Genomic DNA, 17,654 nt, shown 5'->3' with positions numbered 1-17,654 from the left:
TCGTGTGCAAATACGATTCGCTTTTTAATACTTTTGAACTCTAGACTCTTGAGTACTTTATACTTAACCGTGGTTCTATAATAAATGGGCCTGACGTGTTGCTTCGTAACTAGAATACTTAGAAACAGGTATTTTTTTTACAAAAGATAAATCTATTTCTAGACTCAGAATAACTTGATGTTTGGGGTTAATACCCTTTGATGAGAATATTACACCCGTATTCACAAACATTACTATGAGGTCTCACAGTGCGCGTGGACGCACAGGGTCACACACGAACCAATGACACGCCAGTATTCACAAACGCTTCCTTAAGTGAAGCAGCAAATCGAAAGCATAGCGTTGAATAGAGCTCTGTGATAGGTTCGTGTGTCACCCTGTGCGTCCACGCGCACTGTGAGACCTCATAGTAATGTTTGTGAATACGGGCGACAGAGATCTATTCAACGCTAGGCTTAATTTTCACGGTATCCACCGTCTTACGAACTCTGTCGCCATAAGAAAAATGTTAACAGCATTGTTGTGTTTCAGCAGTTGGAACTTGGAGAAAAGATATCCGGTTCCTGTGGTTGAACATTCCGGGTGAAGCTCGCTTCCACCTTCAGCCTGATCATCACTTTCCAACTATGCAGGCCAAGAGCTTCCCTGTTGTATGAAAATATAACAAACTCTTACTTAGGCCGAGTTGCACCACCTAAATTTGACCGTAACTTTGACGATAGCCGGTGTTTTTTGTATGGAGTTTGACAGATTTTTGACGTTTGTCAAAGCTAAAGTAAGATGATGCAACCCAGCCTTAATTATTTGTTTACATCCAACCATCGTCCATGGTAATTTAACTGCGGAAACCTGTTATCCATGGCGAAAACTTTCACTTGCGGTGCATCTTATGGCGATTACCGCGAAAGTGATGGCACAATGGCATGTTCCTGAGTTTTTAATTAAGATGGACTGACGATCTGGTGAAGGTCTTGGATGCGGGCAGCGCAGGATCGGTCATAATAAACTTAAAAACTCTCATTATAAAACTCATTAAATCAGGCAAGTAGGCTTTTAAAAACACTTACACGTCCCAGTGTTAACCCTACCACTGCTTCAGGACAATAAATGGACCAGTGATCGTTGGTGAAATCCTTGGGGGAGGCCTTTGTCCAGCAATGGACTGGACGTCATTTGGCCGAAACGAACGAAAAATAAAAGAATGTAATTATAATGCGTCAGAAACAGTGGTCAAGGTTACATTATGTCCTAGAGGGTTTTTATGAAATGAAATTAATGTGAATCAACCAGATATTGCTACATTAAGATAATAAAATTACCTATCTAGATTTTTCCTCAACTTTACGGAAGTGAAATTACAAAAAAATATTACGAATTTTTCAGTTTTCCCTACAAACTATCCTGTTGAGATAACATCCGTATTCACAAACATTACTATGAGGTCTCACAGTGCGCGTGGACGCACAGGGTCACACACGAACCAATCACAGAGCTCTATTCAACGCTGTGACGATTTGCTGCTTCACTTAAGCAAGCATCGTTTGTGAATACGGGTGTAAGTATCTTAGACTATTCCCACCTCTCGTTCCCCCCGCTGCAACTCCTGTGTAGCCAGGATCTACAGCTTGACCGCCAATAACCCAACCAGTGAAGGCCAAGTTTGTCCCGGGGGAAAGTTAAACTGTCATTGGACCCGCAACGAAATCAATCAGCAAAACCTAGTATGTTGACTTTTTAACAGGCTTTTATTAGGTCGTCGTGTATGTAACTATGTAATGGACTCTAAGAATCTGAATTACACGCACTTTTAATTCTTGTATCATCATGAAACTTGGCAATTATATGTAAATTAGATGAAAATACAATGTTATGGTACCATCAAGCTGGGCTGATGATGGGACTGGAAGGTGGCCATAGGAACTCCTAAACGAAACGAAATTCGTTCACCAATAGAAAGCCACATTATTGCTGAGTGTCATAGGTTATATAAAAAACCGAAAAATTCCACGCGAGCGAAGCCTCGGGCGGAAAGCTAGTTTGAAATATTTTGGTTTTGATTTGATTTTGATCAAACCTTTCAAATAATGAGTTTAATTAATACACAAATGCACGCAGTATTAGTATGACGATATATCTCATTATATTAATTGGGCGTTTTTGATGCGCTTGCGTAGAGCTGACGGCTTTGACGTCATCCGCGGATGCACCTTCAGGTTCGATGTCCAGTGGGAGCTATGCTATAAACTGACTAATAATATTTTTCTTGGTGACTTGTACCTACTAGGTGTTGGCTTTGTTCTCATTCGGTGAACCGACGATCTAGTGAAGGTCTAACTAATAATATTTTTTCTCAAATGGCTACCACGGACATGAAGACGTGGTGTATAGAATTAGACAGGGATCTCACTCGGTGGACCGATGATCTAGAAGGTCTTGTGGAAATTCTTGGAAAAGAGGTCTAGCTCAAACCAAGAAAAGCGACCGCAGACTGGAAGACGTGTTAGGTGTAGGCAGTGTTCTCACTCGGTGGACCGACGATCTAGTGAAATTATTGGAGAATACCTGAATAGGTTAAGCTAAAGCCCACTGTTTTATCACGCCCACATATTTACTTATGTAAAAATCAAATCTATTAATTTGATTTGATTTGAATAGGTAACCAAGTTGAAGCCAAGAAAGATAACTGGGAGTAGCTATTACAAGATTTATTTAAGAAAACCTTATACGCCATTTTTATATCATCATCATCATCATCATTTCAGCCATAGGACGTCCACTGCTGAACATAGGCCTCCCCTAATGCTTTCCACGTTGATCGATTGGTAGCAGCCTGCGTCCAGCGCTTCCCTTCATCCATCCATCCATTTTTATAACTTCTTGGAAAACCACACATCAAAACACAAGGTGAAAGTTACCAAAGGTGTACCTATATTTTTATCTATTACATAATGAGGTAATTAATTAAAAACTACGTAGGGTAGTTTAGTTTCCCACAACAAACTTAACTTTCCCCAAAAAACTACTTAGTTAATGTTTGCCGATAACTCATTCTTATTCTCAACTAGCGGCCGCCCGCAACTTCGTACGTGTGAATCCCGTTTTACCCCTCTTAGGGGTTGAATTTTGCAAAATCCCTTCTTAGTGAGTACCGTTCTAAAAGGAACCTCCATGCAAAATTTGAGACTCCTAGCATTTGTAGTTTCTGAGATTTCGTGATGAGTGAGTCAGTAAATCAGTGACCTTTCGCTTTTATAGATAAAGATAACTGGATTTCAAAAAATAATTATTGACCCCCTTATAATGCCCTAACTAATACAAAGTTTCACGCTTGTTCAACACAACAAACGTTACTAAATTACTTAACTGTTTAAAATCATTAAACGTAATTACGTACAGGTTAATGTTTTCATTAATCTTTGTTTTGGTACTTTCCAGAAAGATATCGAACATTGTGCAAATAAATGGATTAATCAATTAATCGCAATTTAGTGTCATTAATCATTACCCATCAATAAAAAATTACCAATAGCAAACTCATTAATAAAAAAAAAATTAATTAATTTAGTCTGTCAGCTGTCGCATAGCATCCACTGTGCAGCGGTCACTCAAGGCTCATTCTTACGACACTTCCAATCTTCGCGCAGTTGTGGTTTGCTCGCGTCGTGGGCCGGACGTAGTGGACAGTGTGCAAATTGTGTGTTTTCTGGAAAAAGTCTTGGTGAAAAATTTTCGGTGAGTTTTTTTTTGTTTAATATTTTTGGTTAATGCGTAAAAAATATTTTCATCTGTCTCGATAAAGGGCACACAATTAAGGATTTTTTTCTAATTATATTAAAATGTAGGATTAACGTCAAAATATTTAAAAAAATGCGAAATTTTACAAAATGATTTTTAGAAATAGAAATAGAAATAGAAATAGAAATATTTATTTGTCTTTGAATAGGGTGTACAGAAGGTCGAAAATAACAAAATATGATCACCTATCCAGCCATCAACAATAGCATGCAAATATATCGAAGAAATATTGATATTACATATAATTATTACGGTATTACTTTTTGCTGATTATTCCCTATAGCTTAAAAATTTATTAGGTATGATTAAACCCACTCTTCTAGTTTATGCATTTCTCATCCCGAAGATAAGTAGAAGGAAATGAAGGGCGTCTTTTCTACCAGTCAACTTGCGCGGCTTTATAATATTTAGGACTTATTATTTTTCACAATAAAAAAATAACAAAAAAAATACAGAATTAACAAAGTTTTATTAAAATAGGTCAAATTATTTAAATCTAAAAATAAAACATACTTAAATCAAGCATTTTAAGTACCTAGAGTTTATAATAGCACTAGCTTTTGCCCACGGCTTTGCACGCGAGAAATTAATAATAATAAATAATTAATATTATTTGTCACAGATCATTAAAAATTATAGCCCCCTAGATAAACGTTGTTCTGATGAATAAACAATCAATGTTCATCTAAATCCGTTCAGTAGTTTTTGCTTGGAAGAGTAATAAACATAAGGTAGGTACTTGATACAAATAAGGCCTACCTAACTTTAAATGCTTATATTTCAATAAATATTAACGCTAATCAACAAAATCAGGGTTAATTAACTTCTTCCATCCTTTAATTTTAGCAATATTACAAAAAATAACACAATTTTTAACTAAATCTATTCAAAATAAGCAAATTACGAAACCATTGATTTTGGCTTTATTAAATCACCTACACGGAATAAGGCCTATATGATTGAAATGCCTCTAGACCTTAAAATTGTGATTGTATTAAACAAAATGCGGTCTCATAACATTAAACACGTCGATTTGTTTGCGTTATCAAAATTTTACATACCAAGTAAACAGAAATATACTCTACATCTCTAGATAAACTTAAATTCCACTTATTAAGAATTATACATAAATTATAGATAAAATTAAATATTCATAGTAACAAATTAATGATTCCTTACATATATTGTCAAAAAAAATATCAAAAACAAACATTATTATTTTTTTGCATAGGGCTTATTAAAACACCGTGTTCGAATAAGGCCTACACATAAAACCTTTCAAATAAATCAGTTTAGGAACATCATTTAGTCTTGAATTTTTGTAAACAAAATGAGACATATTTTTTTGTTAGAACCAGGGCATAAAAAGGCTTCTGAATCATCTTTACGAACTCCTACACAATCTTTGTGATACCACCTAAAGCAGTCCTTTATGGTCGCATATCTGCTACTTTGTCTTCGAGACAGGCATGATAATACCAGCTTTTATTCTCCTTTCCTTTAGATTTATACATACGGCTTTTTTTTCTTTTTTTTTATTGGTTTTGTATTTTTTTTGTTTTTTTACAGGTTTTGTTATGTTTTTTGATACTGTTTTCTTTTTCTTTTCTGTGTTGTTGGTAACATTCTTATTAAATAAATATTTTGTTACTCTTTGACTCATTTAGTTTAATTAATTTGTCCGTAATCAGGTGTTGACATACGTATCTAATATGGCCTACCATGCTGAAATAAGGCCTAGGCCTTATTAGATATCTTGCTCTCGTTGTCTTTAAAAATTTACAAATAATGCATCTATAGCCAGTAGTACAAACTAAGGTAATTATTAGATAGTAAGAAATATTTAGAAACGATCACTAAGAAAAGCTTAATCTAAAACAGCGTCATTTTACCAAAAACTTAAGATGAAATCGCCGAATTTTTATAAGAGAGCACGAAATCACCCACCACCTTAGAAGAACGCATGCCAATTGGTGCTGGGATCGTGGATCGGGACGCTCTTGCTCTCTACTGGGTTAAAGGGCATATGAGTACGTGTCCTTGAAGTATTATCCCGGTAGGATTTATTTATCTGTGTTTTCTGATGTATAGGCCTTATTAGAACGTAGGCCTTATTTGTATCAAGTACCTTACATCCTTACACGCATTTATAATATTAGTAGGATAATTTGATAAAGGTAGCAGGAAGGCGCTGGATGCAGGCCGCTACCAACCGGGCGATGTGGAAGTCATTGGGGGAGGCCTATGTTCAGCAGTGGACGTGCTATGGCTGAAATGATGATGATGATGATGATGATGATGAATAGGATATGAATTACGAGAAGATTATTTTGTAGAATTAAGAATAAATTATTTTAGGAGGTGACAATAACGTAATGACAAAAGTAAATAAATCAATTCACATATTACTGCGAAGAACTTCGCACATAAGTTCTAAAGCAAACAGAATAAAACGTAGTAAGCAGACGTTGTTTGGACTGATTTTTAACCGACGTCAAAAAAGAAGGCTCTCGATTCAAAAGAATGATTTTTTGCAGAATGTCAGAATTCGTAAGTTTGAAAAATATTTTTTTTATTAAAGAACCCTTAACATTTTATTAAAATAGGTTCAGCAGTTTAGTTTTTGAATCAAAATAACTTTTTTTATCCTTGACATTTTACACTGCGCCTCTAGTCCCAAACTAAGTAAAGCTTGTACTTCTTCTTTTCGTGTCGACAAAAAACCTACTACACAGTGTCAGCCCAAAACTCCGCCACAAGAGTGGCGTTGTCAGCAGCACTCATCAAAGCTTGTACTATGATGGATACTACAAAAATGTACATCTTGGTATACAAAATCATCATCAGGTCATTCAGTCTCCACTGCAGGAACACGACCCTCTAATTTACCAGCAAATGGAAGATTTGTCCTACACTCCCCACGCTGGCCAGACGGGTTGGGGAGGCTTGATGCTCTTAATTTGTCCCTTACGCCCGTATTCACAAACATTACTATAAGGTCTCACAGTGCGCGTGGACGCACAGGGTGACACGAACCAATCACAGAGCTCTATTCAACGTTGTGCGTTCGATTTACTCAAGCAAGCATCGTTTGTGAATACCGTCGTTAGTCGCTTACGACAATCTATGGGAAGAGTGGTTGCATTCTAGTATGCCTATGGCTTGCCGGAACTACACGTCTAAGATAACAAATCCAAGTATAATCGTATAATTAAGAGTGTCTACCTACATAAGGTGATAATTTAAGTGTCTCAATAGTTAGGCTCGGCGCAAATGGGCCACCTTACGGAAATAATGACCATGATCCGTATATTCTATTTCCTACAATTTTTCATAATTGCAACTAAGTTAATCATGAGGAAAATACTTCGAAATTAGCTAACAAGTGTAGTTCCTGTAGTTGACAACTGTTAAGTGTCGGACATGTTGATTTGGATTGCGAAATATAGCCTCTGAGCGCGGTTTATAAAAGACTAAACGCGCTCGTGTCCTTTCCAAAAATGGTTTCCAAAAATTATTGTAATTATGATTTACAGGTCCAATCCAATCTAAATTATGTAAAAAGGTAACAAACAAAGTTACCTACTTTCGCATTATGATAATACATACTAACTTTTGCCTGCGCCTTCGCACGACTTGAGTCTGTCATAGAAATTATATCAATTTAATATGGTGTACAGTTTTATTAAAATCCGTTCAGAATTTTTAACGTAAAGGAACGTCACCAAACATCCTTATAAACTTTCATATTAAATGGATATGTGTGTGTTAAAAGTTTGTCAAACTAAAATATACGCCATCTCTACCTAAGGCAAATAAACATGTTTTTCGACCAACTATGGCAAAAGCATGTTTTTGAAATTTATTGCTGCCCAAAAATGGTGGCGTCGCAAAACACGTTTGTTGTGACGTGGGTCCCTAATGGCGAACTTGATTATTGATCGAGGTCAGTTAATTGGCTTATCGATTTGAACGGGATTTGATCGGGTAAATACATTAAACTATCAGTTAATGCAAAGATTACTAGTCAAGTTGTTCCTGCTGACTGCTGAGTAGGATAGGACCAATCCTACTAAATATCGTAAGCGACTAAGGGACAAATATGGCCGCCCCGACTCGTCTGGCCAGCGTGGGGAAAGAGCATAATAGAACACTACTCTTCACGTGGATGTCGTAAGCGACTAAGGGACAATACGAACATCAGAGGGCTGAGTGTGAGTTATTTTTCAAACGCGCTCACTAGTGCGCGTCAAAAAATGACGTTAAATGTATGACAGATTGTACAGCGCCCCTAGCGGGAAACTTTCAAAAACTAAAATTTTCATACATTTTGTAAACGTGCTCACTTGTGAGCGCGAGACTAACGCCCGTATTCAAAAACGATACTTGCTTAAGTGAAGCAGCAAATCGAACGCACAGCGTTGAATAGAGCTCTGTTATTGGTTCGTGTGTCACCCTGTGCGTCCACGCGCACTGTGAGAACTCATAGTAATGTTTGTGAATACAGGCGTAAGTTGTAAACAAATTGCGTCACATAAAAAACAACTTCAAATCACGTAAAATAAAATGCGCACGTAAAGAACGACAGCGTTTTATCATACTAAACGATATGAGTGTAGTTTGTTGACCACAACCTGGGCCTCGTGACAGTTACATTATAGCAGAGATTAACTACCTAATTTTAACTAACTGTAAGTAAGTGATAAAATAGCTTTTGCTCACGGTGAAAATTGGTCTCCTGTCACAGAATATCACGTCCCCCTTTCTAGAACCAGAATTAAAAACTACTACCTAATTTGTATGCGTAAACCTTCCTCATGAATCACTCTACAAAATCCTGTCACTGGTTTTTGACAGTTTGCTACCTTTTCATGCCACTTTTCAAACCACTCTGCACCGATTTTGATGAAGATATTAAAATTATAAAAATTCATAAAATTCATTTATTTTTGCCAATAGACTTTTAAAGAGCACGTTTACACGTCCCAATATTAACCCTACCACTGCTTCGGGACAATACATGGGCCAGTGCTGAGAAGAAGCAGCGCAAGAAACTCACATTTACTTAATTAGTGTGAAACATAGGATACATTTTTAGAATAAGTATTTTTTATCCCGGTTTTAAAGGTCACAAAAGTAATAATTTCCGTCAAATCCGTCCGTCAACTTTCATATTTTCAAAATGAATTTGGTCAAAATATCTGGGGTTTTCGATGTTTTTACACTTTCATATTGTTTATAAGACTATTTAAACAATAACAAACTGATTCAAGGACATTTGAAATCCGGATTTGGACAAGGATTGAATATGGGAGACGGGCGATAAAAAACAAGAACGTCATCCAACTACTTAATTTGCGTAGTGTTTACAAAACAAACTAACGCAGTATTTTGTTGACGCGTCCAGTTAGTGTGGACATGTCAAAATGAGTGAATAATCAAAGCAAATAATTCGTGACACAGAAAAAGTTCGTTCATTCGTTCGTTTCAGCCGAAAGACGTCCACTGCTGGACAAAGGCCTCCCCCAAGGATTTCCATAAAGACCAGTCCGGCGGCCGCTCGCATCCAGCCACCTCCCGCCACAGAAAAAGTAAAGGAACGTATTATTTTTGGTCACAACCCGCCATTTTGAGTTTTCCTCCTACATTTCCTTGCCGCCTCGCACTTCAGCCTAAATTAAACCTACTTCCTATTGACATAGGTGCGTGTTTGTTATGCGCGTACGCATGGTCAACAGTTTTGACCGTGGTCAATGTTAGTTCCTCAGGTTTTCTTGCGCAAATCTTTTGACCTTAACTTTGTCTACAATGACCAAATATGGTTTATATCAGGTAAAAATTGTACTTAACGTTAGGTGTAGGACAAGAAGTACCTATTTAAGTAATGTTTACTGTGGTTTGGTACCCATGGTCTATGATGCAAGCTTATTTAGTCTAGGCGCAGACCACCGGCTTTTAGTTGGCCGATAGTTGGGCCCGATTCTAATTTGTATGAAGAATCGGCCGATAACAAATCGGTGTAATGTGCGCACTTTCATACATCTCACTGATCAACAGCCGTAGTTTTAAAGATCTGAGCATACATGGGGACAGACAGACAGAAAAGCGACTTTCTTTTATAATATCTAATTAGTGATAGTGATGATTATTAGAAACTGTAAGCACCTAAGAGAGAATAAAAACTGCACGACGCAACGATAATTAATTTATTGTTAGGTTTTAACGTTTTGTCATAGTTTTTAAGCGGTACTTATAATAAGTGCCTGATTAATGATTTTTATGAACCACAGTTCAGAACATAATGATAAAAGACACCTTTAAAATAGAAAAACTGTCTCAAAATCCATTTGTATTTTATTCAAATAAAAAATTATGTTACTTTCTTGTCCAACGAACTTAAAAAGTCCGAAATAGTATCACGTTTTGAAATAAGACGCACACAAAAATGTGAAACTTAGGTAAAAAACTTCTTTTTCTAGAGGTTAAAAACATTATTAATAATTTTACAACGGTTGCCATGTGGCTCCAATTTCATTAATGTTAATCAATTCAATAGTTTACCATTGACAAAACCTGTCTTAATAAGTAGTCAAAAATCAAGGGCATTGTGCGTAGATGTAATAATATTTGTTAAGGAAATGATGGCAAAATTATTGATATTTAAACCATGTTGGAATTACAAAAAAAATAGTTCGGTCGTTTGAACCAAATGCCGTCCACTGCTGGACAAAGGCCTCCCCCAAGGATTTTCACAAAGACCGGTCCTACGCTGCTCGCATCCAGGTGCTTCCTGTGACTTTCACCAGATCGTCAGTCCATCGAGAGGGAGTTTTCAGTCTTTTTCAACCAATACCATTGTCAGCATAATTATAGTCCACTGCTGGACTTAGGCCTGCCCCAATACACGCTATTAAATCAGTTTATTTACAAAATTGCGTACAAGTAAACTAGTAATTTTCTGATTGGCTCAAAGGTAGACTGGAAGATAATGCCATGGCATTAACTCCGCCTTTTGCACTGATATTATTATGTGCAATAAAGTTTTAGTTTATAACTACTTACCTAAATATTTTGCTTTAACCGACATGATTTTTACTTACATATTCTTAACCACTTTGTACCTACATATTTTAACCACGTACTCTTATGAGTTCATTCATAGAACTACTTATTACGTTTTCCTTGGAATTCTATATTTTGTTGTTTATGTGCTTACATTATGAATAGAAAACAGTAAACGGGTTATACTGGTTTTTCTCAGTTCCTACCTATAGATATGAGAAAATGATTTAGTACATAAACACGTTAATATTTGGTTTCTTGTAAATTAAAAGTCTTTAGGCGCGTAGTTTCGGCAGAATAGAATAGATTCACTGCCACTCTTTCTGTGGATGGTCGTAAGCGACTAAAGGTGGATTCGACCAAACAAGAGTAGGTAAATAATTTTAATCTCAGAATAAATCGTCAGTTTTGACATATTGTCCATACTGAAACTGTCAATGTGCCAGTTATACCAGTAGGCCTAAGATACGCGCCGTGATAACTTTTATCGACGTCAATTTGTATGGGCAAAATCGATAAAATGGCGTGATAACCGCCTATCACGGCGCGCATCTTAGGCCTACAGGAGTTATTCTCGGATAAAAGTATGGTCGAATCAGGCCTACAACCAGATGCTCCAAAACATAACCTCTTCTAGCGCGGTCGGGTAATTAAAAAATATCGACAAGTCTGGCCAAGAAAGTCTTTACTCCAAGTGTCATAAGCACCACATTTGCACAATGTCACTCTTGATATGCCATCAGGTTAATGGTATTTTTTATATTTTTTGACGTCGTCAAACCAGTTTTTCTTAAAACTTTACTGTTTGCAAAAATAATAAATGTTATGACGTCTGTTCTTCTTTATGTTGTACCTAAGCTTCTGTGTGTGTTTAAAATGCCATAAAAAGTTAAATAAATGTTCTGTTTTGTTCGGAGTTCGGGTTCCGTAATCAAGCTCAAGGGTGCCAATGGGACGCTATAAATATGCCATTTAAAAAAAAATCTAATAAGACAGAGCAGAATGGGTAGGACCAGTCCACTCTTCCCGTGGATGTCGTAAGCGACTAAGGGACAAATATGCGAACATCAGGCCTCCCCAACCCGTCTGGCCAGCGTGGGGAGTGTAGGACAAATTCATCATAGTTGTATAATATTTCCATTATTTACGAGTTTCTCTCATCATATCAAATGTGCAATGAAATTATAGCTTTTCATTTTGCCCAATTGATTGATTAGTCCTGAAAAAACTTTTTTTTCCATTAAAAAGTAAAAAAAAAGTTTATATTCCGCTAAACACTTAATTTGTTTAACTAAGTACTTATAATTAAGGTCAAAGTAACGCGTAAATAACTATTTCCATGTAACAACGTTTGCTAATTACATTGTATTAATTAATGTATACGTATGTTACGACATTAATTTAACAGTGCTTGTTACAAAATTAATCCTTTATTTGTATGTAAAACTTGTAGTACATAGCCGTCGCGAGAGCGATACGATGTACCTACCTATGTGTTAGGACTTTTCCCATCTTTGTTCCTACCGCTGCAACTCCTGTGTAGCCAGGATCTACAGCTTAACCGCCAATAACCCAACCAGTGAAGGCCAAGTTTGTCCCGGGAAAGTTAAACTGTGATTGAGTGACTGTCATCAGATCATTTTAGTCTCCACTGCAGGAGCACGGCCCTTCTAATTTACCAGCAAATGGAGGATTTGTCCTACACTCCCCACGCTGGCCAGACGGGTTGCGGAGGCCTGATGTTCGCATGTCCCAGTCGCTTACGACATTGAGTAGAGTGAGAATGATGCTATTCTATTCCTTTTGAGACACTTTCAAATCATTAAATTAATAGTCGACTAGCGGCCGCCCGCGACTTCGTACGCGTGGATCCTGTTTTACCCCCTTTTCCCGAATTTTCTTTGCTATAAACCTCACGGAGCCCGAGACCTTTCCAACGAATGCAAAACCGTGGAAATCGGTTCGTGCGTTCTGGAGTTATAGCGTCAGGGAGGAAAACCCGACTTATTTTTATATAGTAGATGGGTCAAAGAAGTGACGTCACAACTTTTGACTAACAGACGGGTTGCGGAGGCCTGATGTTCGCATGTCCCAGTCGCTTACGACATTGAGTAGAGTGAGAATGATGCTATTCTATTCCTTTTGAGACACTTTCAAATCATTAAATTAATAGTCGACTAGCGGCCGCCCGCGACTTCGTACGCGTGATGATGGCCAAGGCACCTTTCATTTTTTAACAAAACTCGAGAAGGGGGAAAGTAGAAACAACAGATTAAATTATTATGAATTATTTAGTTTAGAACTCGTTTTTGAAACTAGATAGATTTACATTCAAATTATTGTACGGAATTTTGCCAACTTCAAACTTGTTTTTGACCTCGAACACCTGCTTACTTTGTAAACGCACAATCTAAATTAGTTGTAGTAGCTTCACATACAATAACTAAAATTTTAGAATATAATTATTACCTCAGTCCAGCATTACATTACTTCCCCCGGGACTTAACTTCCACTGGTTGAGTTATTGGCGGTCAAGTTGTAGATCCTGGCTACACAGGAGTTGCAGCGGTGGGAACGAGAGGTGGGAATAGTCCCGTAATGAATTGGATCACTCCCACTCTTCCCGTGGACGTTTTAAGCGACTAAGGGACAAATTAATATGCGAACATCAGGCCTCCCCAGCCCGTCTGGCCAGCGTGGGAAGTGTAGGACAAATCCTCCATTTGCCTCTGGTAAATTAGAGAAGGTCGTGCTTCAGAGACTACATAATGATGATCTTTAATAGTGAACTTACTCTATATCTCTATTTTGCGGCCTTCGTAGATCAAAGAGCAACTGTCGCATGGTAGGTAATAAAATTGTTACCAAACAAGTAACTTAAAATTGCTTTGTCAAAAAAAGCGGGAGTTGTTTTGCGTGCGGAGTTCAACGAGGCTCCCACCTCTTGTTCCCACCGCTGCAACTCTGTGTAGCCAGGATCTACAGCTTGACCGCCAATAACCCAACCAGTGAAGGCAGGTTTGTCCCGGGGAAAGTTAAACTGTCATTGGACCCGCAACGAAATTATTCGGAGGAGTTCCAAGTTAGGCCAGTGCTGAGAAGAAGCAGCACTAGAAACTCAGTCACTACTAATTGGCATAAGCTGCGCCCCAGAAACAAATTTTGATTCGGATTCTTGCTTTCTATGTTCCAAAAAGCAAAACAACTTTCTAATTATTTGACTATTTCTGTAACATTTCATCATCTACTTTGTTAATCCTCTCTATCACAAACGATGCTTGCTTAAGTGAAGCAGCAAATCGATCGCACAGCGTTGAATAGAGCTCTGATTGGTTCGTGTGTCACCCTGTGCGTCCAGTACTCCCGTGAGGCCTCATAGAAATGTTTGTGAATACGGCCGTCACACTATATCGTGTGTGTTATGCTGGCGGGTGCAGTCTTAAAATTATAATAACGAGCGATAAAATTGTTAAAAAATAATTATTGTTTGCCCGCGGCTTAGACCGCGAGATTTTCTTATAAAATAGTTTTTCGAGCGTAGTATACTCTTCCCAATTGAAGAGTTCAATTCTCAATTCCCGCCTTAGGCAGTTCTGTCAGCCTGAGATGCAACTCTTAACGCTAAAAATTAAATAACTATCCCTATAAAAAAATTCCGCATCCTTTTTACCCTACTTAAAGGATGATCTGGATGAAAACTGTGCTAATTTTGATTCCAGGATTTATATCCGTGATAAATTCATCTAAATCTGATCAGCTGTTTAATCGTGAAAATGTAAGACAGGCAGAGTCAGGTATTCGCATTTAGATTTAAAACATAATTATGCTAAAATATCTGCATAAAATGCTGTCAAAATATGTCGTAAAAAATTTGAATGTAGGTTCTTAGAACGATTTATTTTTACATAGTATTATAGTTTGATACAATCTTAATAAAAATATTTTGTAAACTGCTTTTGTTTCAAAAAGAAGATCTCAGTTTGCAATAAAATGTTTATTAATTAAACTTTTTGTTAATATTAATGCTAAAGAGCAGGGCCGTGGCCTCAAAACGAAACAGGTGTAAAATCTTTGCATTTCTCTGCAACCTTGGCCTTAGCCATCTTACATACAGGGTGACTTTGCAATCAGTATCCAAAATAGGAGCGACTCAATCATTAACTTAATCGATTAACGTAAGAAAACAATGTATTTTTTTCTTAATTAATTATTTTTATCCGCTCCAAAATTGGCACACGTGGATAATTTGCTTCGTTCATAGATAAATTCTTATGTAGTTATACACACAATTAAATACAGAGCTTTCGAGTTAAGACAATGGTACGCGAAAATGAGCATGCATTAAAACCATTAAAAATTAAGATAACATAGGCATTAAAAATAATTAAGATAAAGTTGTAGTATTAATAAATTGATCTATGATCATCAACAACCCTTTACAGTCCACTGCTAGACTTGAAATTGTTCTATAGAGCTAAGTAATTAAAAAAAATACACTGATTACAAAATTACCCTATATGTATATGCAAGTGAAAATGATTGTTTGTTTGTAAAATGACCATACAAGTACTACAACTGTTACAAGTCTTTGTGTGTTAATCATTTATTAATTATCATTTTTTTAAATTAGTACATAAACTTAGGGTGACTTTACTTATCCTTCTTCTTGTCGTGTCGACAACAAACCTACACAGTGTCAGCCCAAAACTCCGCCACAAGAGTGGCGTTGTCAGCAGCCTTCATTAAACCTTTTACTTAGCGTTGTTTACTTTACTTTACTTATAGATACAAACTAGCTTTTTTGTCTGCGTCTTCTCTCGTATGAATTCGTCACTCTGTTTCGTGTCTCTTTTACAAAAACCAGACAAAAATTGGGATCATAAAATATATTTGTTCCTGTGTCTCGCTACTTTCATACCAAATTTCATCTAAATAGGTTCGGTGGTTTAACAAAAATTCACTCATCCATCTTCACCGACCTTATTTTTTATTTAACTATTATGATTCGTCTTGAATTATGTATCAATAATAATGATAATTTATGTAACCCTACATGACTCTACAGTTTAAGTAAGTATAAATTTTCGCTTTGTTCCTTCCAAACTGAAAATCACTCGAGAAAAGTCACGAAACAAACTAGCCTTGTTTACTCACTAAAAGAAGAAATAAATTACCAGAATATCTTTCACATTAACTCAATTACTGTCATTGAACTCCAATCAACCTTTTAATGATTATGGATATATAAAAAACTCTATTCTCACTCAGCAGACATTCATAAACTTGACTACAATTATACAGGGTAGAAACGTTACCAAACCAAATAGTTTATTCAGTACATAGACGTAGATGTAGTGTGGGCAGGCCTCCCACTAGGTGGACCGACGATCTGGTGAAGTTCGTTGGAGGTGCCTGGATACGAGCGGCGCAGGATCGGTCTTCGTAGAAATCCTTGGGGGAGGCCTTTGTCCAGCAGTGGACTTCTTTCGGCTGAAACGAACGATAGGCCCTTTCCAAGGCGCTTATTATAGACGGCCCAAATATAGCTTGCCCTACCACCACTTCAGGACAACATTTATGGGCTGGTGCTGAGAAGAAGTGGCGAAAGAAACTCATGCCCGTTTCACCATCAATCCCTAATTTTTAAGTGACCCCTATGGTAACACATAACAGGTTTGTTTTCATAGGGGTCACTTAAAAATTAGGGATTGATGGTGAAAACGGGCATCAGTCACCTTTGTCAGTCTCTGTTAAATGCTTTCCTTTGTTAAGTGAAAACATAGAATTTTCAGATAGATCCAGTTTATTCTCATTCTCATGAGCTCATAAAGCACTTTCAGGATCAGTAACCAGTTTTTCGATATCTTGTATAGTTTAGAAATAATCGAGTGAGATCACTTATCGTTTCCACCCTGTATGTTGGGAACAGTTTAATGTCAACATTAATAAGGATGAAGTTTATGGTTCAAGATTTAATGGCACGAAACTTGTTGGGGATTAATAAGAGAAATAAAATCGTGTGAATTTTTTGGCAATGTTTGAAAGAAAGAAAAAACGGTTATTTGGTACCAAGATAACGAATAAAAGGATAGAGAAATTATGGATTATTAGATACATATTAATGTACTATGAAATTTATAACGCATTTTTCTTTTGTTTTCATTTTCATTTTTGTTGGTGATCAAATAAATAAATATGTGAACAAACTCTACTTTAAGTACCTGCTCACGATCTGTTTCATTTTGTTTACTATCAACATGTTAACTAACTATTATGATAATTTTAATAAGAAAATTAAACTCTTAAAGGGGTGAAAAAGCATCTAAAGTTTGTGTTTGGATTCTGCAATTTCTCTCTTTTTTCTCATTATTCATGCATTTAAATCTTCGATCAACAATACCAACTCGCGTTAGCGTAAAAAATACGTCTTGGGAAATAAATTAATATCTTTTTTCGTCTGGCATCAATTTAATGTAATTTATAGTCTTTAAAATTCCCATCTAATTAAATGATAAGAAGTCACTTCTCAAGTGCGCTCTTATTTCCTGAAACGTAATTTTTACACTGAGCTGATATTTAGTTGGTATTGTTGATCGAAGGTTTCAATCAAGATAAGATTTGTTATCGAGTGACGTTAAAGATTTTCTATGATAGATAAAAATTTTATCCTGCGAAATCTGCGATCGAAACACAAGCTCAAGGGTCCAATGACGTAACCATTCTTACTGATAAATATTTGTACAAACTTTAAAATGTTAGCTTGGGACTGTTCACGTGAATCCAACCAGTTATGAATG

At 36.6% G+C, this 17,654-nt stretch overlaps 1 protein-coding gene across 1 annotated transcript in view; it reads left to right on the top strand.

Annotated features, from left to right (window-relative positions):
- The first annotated feature begins 3,646 nt into the window (after positions 1-3,646).
- LOC135085789 (fatty acyl-CoA reductase wat-like) overlaps positions 3,647-17,654 on the top strand; it is a 35,842-nt gene continuing 21,834 nt past the window's right edge. The window contains exon 1 of the mRNA XM_063980591.1: positions 3,647-3,732. The gene's annotated coding sequence lies outside the window, so the exon portion shown is untranslated. The remainder of the gene's footprint in view (positions 3,733-17,654) is intronic.

This window comes from Ostrinia nubilalis, chromosome 29 (genome assembly GCF_963855985.1).
Source record: "Ostrinia nubilalis chromosome 29, ilOstNubi1.1, whole genome shotgun sequence".
Classification (NCBI taxonomy): Eukaryota; Metazoa; Arthropoda; class Insecta; order Lepidoptera; family Crambidae; genus Ostrinia; species Ostrinia nubilalis.
This window is presented reverse-complemented; position numbering and strand designations above follow the sequence as displayed.